Here is a 6,787-nt window from a genome sequence, read left to right as displayed (position 1 = left end):
GAACTCTGGGTAGGTCTCAGTTTAGGTGGAAAGCAGCTCCTGTTAGAGCACTCTCAACACCAGCGACACTCTAGATCTGCTCACCTCAAATGTCTGTTTTTCTATCAAAGTTTTTAAGCATAGAATTAGACAGTGCTATCCATGCCGAGATAGAAAATGACAAAGTCTTTCGCCATTTAAACAGCAAAGTCTTTAAGCATAGGACTAGTACAGTGCAGTCCTTGCCGAGCTGTCAAATAACAAAAGCCATTTATCACTCCAGGCACAATATTACAGCTTTGAATTGGTAAAATACCAACTCAAGCCAACCTGAAATGAATAAAAGCAACCCCTGACACAGTGTTTCGCTCTAATTAGAGCTCTTCAGAGAGGTATAGCTTTGTCCAGACACAAGGGAGCTCCCAGTATTAAGTCAAAACAAAACCCTTTCAGGCATAGAGTGACGCATAAATTATGCAAAAAAGAAGGAGAGAACTCTGGGTAGGTCTCAGTTTAGGTGGAAAGCAGCTCCTGTTAGAGCACTCTCAACACCAGCGACACTCTAGATCTGCTCACCTCAAATGTCTGTTTTTCTATCAAAGTTTTTAAGCATAGAATTAGACAGTGCTATCCATGCCGAGATAGAAAATGACAAAGTCTTTCGCCATTTAAACAGCAAAGTCTTTAAGCATAGGACTAGTACAGTGCAGTCCTTGCCGAGCTGTCAAATAACAAAAGCCATTTATCACTCCAGGCACAATATTACAGCTTTGAATTGGTAAAATACCAACTCAAGCCAACCTGAAATGAATAAAAGCAACCCCTGACACAGTGTTTCGCTCTAATTAGAGCTCTTCAGAGAGGTATAGCTTTGTCCAGACACAAGGGAGCTCCCAGTATTAAGTCAAAACAAAACCCTTTCAGGCATAGAGTGACGCATAAATTATGCAAAAAAGAAGGAGAGAACTCTGGGTAGGTCTCAGTTTAGGTGGAAAGCAGCTCCTGTTAGAGCACTCTCAACACCAGCGACACTCTAGATCTGCTCACCTCAAATGTCTGTTTTTCTATCAATGTTTTTAAGCATAGAATTAGACAGTGCTATCCATGCCGAGATAGAAAATGACAAAGTCTTTCGCCATTTAAACAGCAAAGTCTTTAAGCATAGGACTAGTACAGTGCAGTCCTTGCCGAGCTGTCAAATAACAAAAGCCATTTATCACTCCAGGCACAATATTACAGCTTTGAATTGGTAAAATACCAACTCAAGCCAACCTGAAATGAATAAAAGCAACCCCTGACACAGTGTTTCGCTCTAATTAGAGCTCTTCAGAGAGGTATAGCTTTGTCCAGACACAAGGGAGCTCCCAGTATTAAGTCAAAACAAAACCCTTTCAGGCATAGAGTGACGCATAAATTATGCAAAAAAGAAGGAGAGAACTCTGGGTAGGTCTCAGTTTAGGTGGAAAGCAGCTCCTGTTAGAGCACTCTCAACACCAGCGACACTCTAGATCTGCTCACCTCAAATGTCTGTTTTTCTATCAAAGTTTTTAAGCATAGAATTAGACAGTGCTATCCATGCCGAGATAGAAAATGACAAATTCTTTCGCCATTTAAACAGCAAAGTCTTTAAGCATAGGACTAGTACAGTGCAGTCCTTGCCGAGCTGTCAAATAACAAAAGCCATTTATCACTCCAGGCACAATATTACAGCTTTGAATTGGTAAAATACCAACTCAAGCCAACCTGAAATGAATAAAAGCAACCCCTGACACAGTGTTTCGCTCTAATTAGAGCTCTTCAGAGAGGTATAGCTTTGTCCAGACACAAGGGAGCTCCCAGTATTAAGTCAAAACAAAACCCTTTCAGGCATAGAGTGACGCATAAATTATGCAAAAAAGAAGGAGAGAACTCTGGGTAGGTCTCAGTTTAGGTGGAAAGCAGCTCCTGTTAGAGCACTCTCAACACCAGCGACACTCTAGATCTGCTCACCTCAAATGTCTGTTTTTCTATCAAAGTTTTTAAGCATAGAATTAGACAGTGCTATCCATGCCGAGATAGAAAATGACAAAGTCTTTCGCCATTTAAACAGCAAAGTCTTTAAGCATAGGACTAGTACAGTGCAGTCCTTGCCGAGCTGTCAAATAACAAAAGCCATTTATCACTCCAGGCACAATATTACAGCTTTGAATTGGTAAAATACCAACTCAAGCCAACCTGAAATGAATAAAAGCAACCCCTGACACAGTGTTTCGCTCTAATTAGAGCTCTTCAGAGAGGTATAGCTTTGTCCAGACACAAGGGAGCTCCCAGTATTAAGTCAAAACAAAACCCTTTCAGGCATAGAGTGACGCATAAATTATGCAAAAAAGAAGGAGAGAACTCTGGGTAGGTCTCAGTTTAGGTGGAAAGCAGCTCCTGTTAGAGCACTCTCAACACCAGCGACACTCTAGATCTGCTCACCTCAAATGTCTGTTTTTCTATCAAAGTTTTTAAGCATAGAATTAGACAGTGCTATCCATGCCGAGATAGAAAATGACAAAGTCTTTCGCCATTTAAACAGCAAAGTCTTTAAGCATAGGACTAGTACAGTGCAGTCCTTGCCGAGCTGTCAAATAACAAAAGCCATTTATCACTCCAGGCACAATATTACAGCTTTGAATTGGTAAAATACCAACTCAAGCCAACCTGAAATGAATAAAAGCAACCCCTGACACAGTGTTTCGCTCTAATTAGAGCTCTTCAGAGAGGTATAGCTTTGTCCAGACACAAGGGAGCTCCCAGTATTAAGTCAAAACAAAACCCTTTCAGGCATAGAGTGACGCATAAATTATGCAAAAAAGAAGGAGAGAACTCTGGGTAGGTCTCAGTTTAGATGGAAAGCAGCTCCTGTTAGAGCACTTTCAACACCAGCGACACTCTAGATCTGCTCACCTCAAATGTCTGTTTTTCTATCAAAGTTTTTAAGCATAGAATTAGACAGTGCTATCCATGCCGAGATAGAAAATGACAAAGTCTTTCGCCATTTAAACAGCAAAGTCTTTAAGCATAGGACTAGTACAGTGCAGTCCTTGCCGAGCTGTCAAATAACAAAAGCCATTTATCACTCCAGGCACAATATTACAGCTTTGAATTGGTAAAATACCAACTCAAGCCAACCTGAAATGAATAAAAGCAACCCCTGACACAGTGTTTCGCTCTAATTAGAGCTCTTCAGAGAGGTATAGCTTTGTCCAGACACAAGGGAGCTCCCAGTATTAAGTCAAAACAAAACCCTTTCAGGCATAGAGTGACGCATAAATTATGCAAAAAAGAAGGAGAGAACTCTGGGTAGGTCTCAGTTTAGGTGGAAAGCAGCTCCTGTTAGAGCACTCTCAACACCAGCGACACTCTAGATCTGCTCACCTCAAATGTCTGTTTTTCTATCAAAGTTTTTAAGCATAGAATTAGACAGTGCTATCCATGCCGAGATAGAAAATGACAAAGTCTTTCGCCATTTAAACAGCAAAGTCTTTAAGCATAGGACTAGTACAGTGCAGTCCTTGCCGAGCTGTCAAATAACAAAAGCCATTTATCACTCCAGGCACAATATTACAGCTTTGAATTGGTAAAATACCAACTCAAGCCAACCTGAAATGAATAAAAGCAACCCCTGACACAGTGTTTCGCTCTAATTAGAGCTCTTCAGAGAGGTATAGCTTTGTCCAGACACAAGGGAGCTCCCAGTATTAAGTCAAAACAAAACCCTTTCAGGCATAGAGTGACGCATAAATTATGCAAAAAAGAAGGAGAGAACTCTGGGTAGGTCTCAGTTTAGGTGGAAAGCAGCTCCTGTTAGAGCACTCTCAACACCAGCGACACTCTAGATCTGCTCACCTCAAATGTCTGTTTTTCTATCAAAGTTTTTAAGCATAGAATTAGACAGTGCTATCCATGCCGAGATAGAAAATGACAAAGTCTTTCGCCATTTAAACAGCAAAGTCTTTAAGCATAGGACTAGTACAGTGCAGTCCTTGCCGAGCTGTCAAATAACAAAAGCCATTTATCACTCCAGGCACAATATTACAGCTTTGAATTGGTAAAATACCAACTCAAGCCAACCTGAAATGAATAAAAGCAACCCCTGACACAGTGTTTCGCTCTAATTAGAGCTCTTCAGAGAGGTATAGCTTTGTCCAGACACAAGGGAGCTCCCAGTATTAAGTCAAAACAAAACCCTTTCAGGCATAGAGTGACGCATAAATTATGCAAAAAAGAAGGAGAGAACTCTGGGTAGGTCTCAGTTTAGGTGGAAAGCAGCTCCTGTTAGAGCACTCTCAACACCAGCGACACTCTAGATCTGCTCACCTCAAATGTCTGTTTTTCTATCAAAGTTTTTAAGCATAGAATTAGACAGTGCTATCCATGCCGAGATAGAAAATGACAAAGTCTTTCGCCATTTAAACAGCAAAGTCTTTAAGCATAGGACTAGTACAGTGCAGTCCTTGCCGAGCTGTCAAATAACAAAAGCCATTTATCACTCCAGGCACAATATTACAGCTTTGAATTGGTAAAATACCAACTCAAGCCAACCTGAAATGAATAAAAGCAACCCCTGACACAGTGTTTCGCTCTAATTAGAGCTCTTCAGAGAGGTATAGCTTTGTCCAGACACAAGGGAGCTCCCAGTATTAAGTCAAAACAAAACCCTTTCAGGCATAGAGTGACGCATAAATTATGCAAAAAAGAAGGAGAGAACTCTGGGTAGGTCTCAGTTTAGGTGGAAAGCAGCTCCTGTTAGAGCACTCTCAACACCAGCGACACTCTAGATCTGCTCACCTCAAATGTCTGTTTTTCTATCAAAGTTTTTAAGCATAGAATTAGACAGTGCTATCCATGCCGAGATAGAAAATGACAAAGTCTTTCGCCATTTAAACAGCAAAGTCTTTAAGCATAGGACTAGTACAGTGCAGTCCTTGCCGAGCTGTCAAATAACAAAAGCCATTTATCACTCCAGGCACAATATTACAGCTTTGAATTGGTAAAATACCAACTCAAGCCAACCTGAAATGAATAAAAGCAACCCCTGACACAGTGTTTCGCTCTAATTAGAGCTCTTCAGAGAGGTATAGCTTTGTCCAGACACAAGGGAGCTCCCAGTATTAAGTCAAAACAAAACCCTTTCAGGCATAGAGTGACGCATAAATTATGCAAAAAAGAAGGAGAGAACTCTGGGTAGGTCTCAGTTTAGGTGGAAAGCAGCTCCTGTTAGAGCACTCTCAACACCAGCGACACTCTAGATCTGCTCACCTCAAATGTCTGTTTTTCTATCAAAGTTTTTAAGCATAGAATTAGACAGTGCTATCCATGCCGAGATAGAAAATGACAAAGTCTTTCGCCATTTAAACAGCAAAGTCTTTAAGCATAGGACTAGTACAGTGCAGTCCTTGCCGAGCTGTCAAATAACAAAAGCCATTTATCACTCCAGGCACAATATTACAGCTTTGAATTGGTAAAATACCAACTCAAGCCAACCTGAAATGAATAAAAGCAACCCCTGACACAGTGTTTCGCTCTAATTAGAGCTCTTCAGAGAGGTATAGCTTTGTCCAGACACAAGGGAGCTCCCATTTAAACAGCAAAGTCTTTAAGCATAGGACTAGTACAGTGCAGTCCTTGCCGAGCTGTCAAATAACAAAAGCCATGAAGAGCTCTAATTAGAGCGAAACACTGTGTCAGGGGTTGCTTTTATTCATTTCAAGTTGGCTTGAGTTGGTATTTTACCAATTCAAAGCTGTAATATTGTGCCTGGAGTGATAAATGGCTTTTGTTATTTGACAGCTCGGCAAGGACTGCACTGTACTAGTCCTATGCTTAAAGACTTTGCTGTTTAAATGGCGAAAGACTTTGTCATTTTCTATCTCGGCATGGATAGCACTGTCTAATTCTATGCTTAAAATCTTTGATAGAAAAACAGACATTTGAGGTGAGCAGATCTAGAGTGTCGCTGGTGTTGAGAGTGCTCTAACAGGAGCTGCTTTCCACCTAAACTGAGACCTACCCAGAGTTCTCTCCTTCTTTTTTGCATAATTTATGTGTCACTCTATGCCTGAAAGGGTTTTGTTTTGACTTAATACTGGGAGCTCCCTTGTGTCTGGACAAAGCTATACCTCTCTGAAGAGCTCTAATTAGAGCGAAACACTGTGTCAGGGGTTGCTTTTATTCATTTCAGGTTGGCTTGAGTTGGTATTTTACCAATTCAAAGCTGTAATATTGTGCCTGGAGTGATAAATGGCTTTTGTTATTTGACAGCTCGGCAAGGACTGCACTGTACTAGTCCTATGCTTAAAGACTTTGCTGTTTAAATGGCGAAAGACTTTGTCATTTTCTATCTCGGCATGGATAGCACTGTCTAATTCTATGCTTAAAAACTTTGATAGAAAAACAGACATTTGAGGTGAGCAGATCTAGAGTGTCGCTGGTGTTGAGAGTGCTCTAACAGGAGCTGCTTTCCACCTAAACTGAGACCTACCCAGAGTTCTCTCCTTCTTTTTTGCATAATTTATGCGTCACTCTATGCCTGAAAGGGTTTTGTTTTGACTTAATACTGGGAGCTCCCTTGTGTCTGGACAAAGCTATACCTCTCTGAAGAGCTCTAATTAGAGCGAAACACTGTGTCAGGGGTTGCTTTTATTCATTTCAGGTTGGCTTGAGTTGGTATTTTACCAATTCAAAGCTGTAATATTGTGCCTGGAGTGATAAATGGCTTTTGTTATTTGACAGCTCGGCAAGGACTGCACTGTACTAGTCCTATGCTTAAAGACTTTGCTGT

This window comes from Lissotriton helveticus, chromosome 7, assembly GCF_964261635.1.
Source record: "Lissotriton helveticus chromosome 7, aLisHel1.1, whole genome shotgun sequence".
Classification (NCBI taxonomy): Eukaryota; Metazoa; Chordata; class Amphibia; order Caudata; family Salamandridae; genus Lissotriton; species Lissotriton helveticus.
This window is presented reverse-complemented; position numbering follows the sequence as displayed.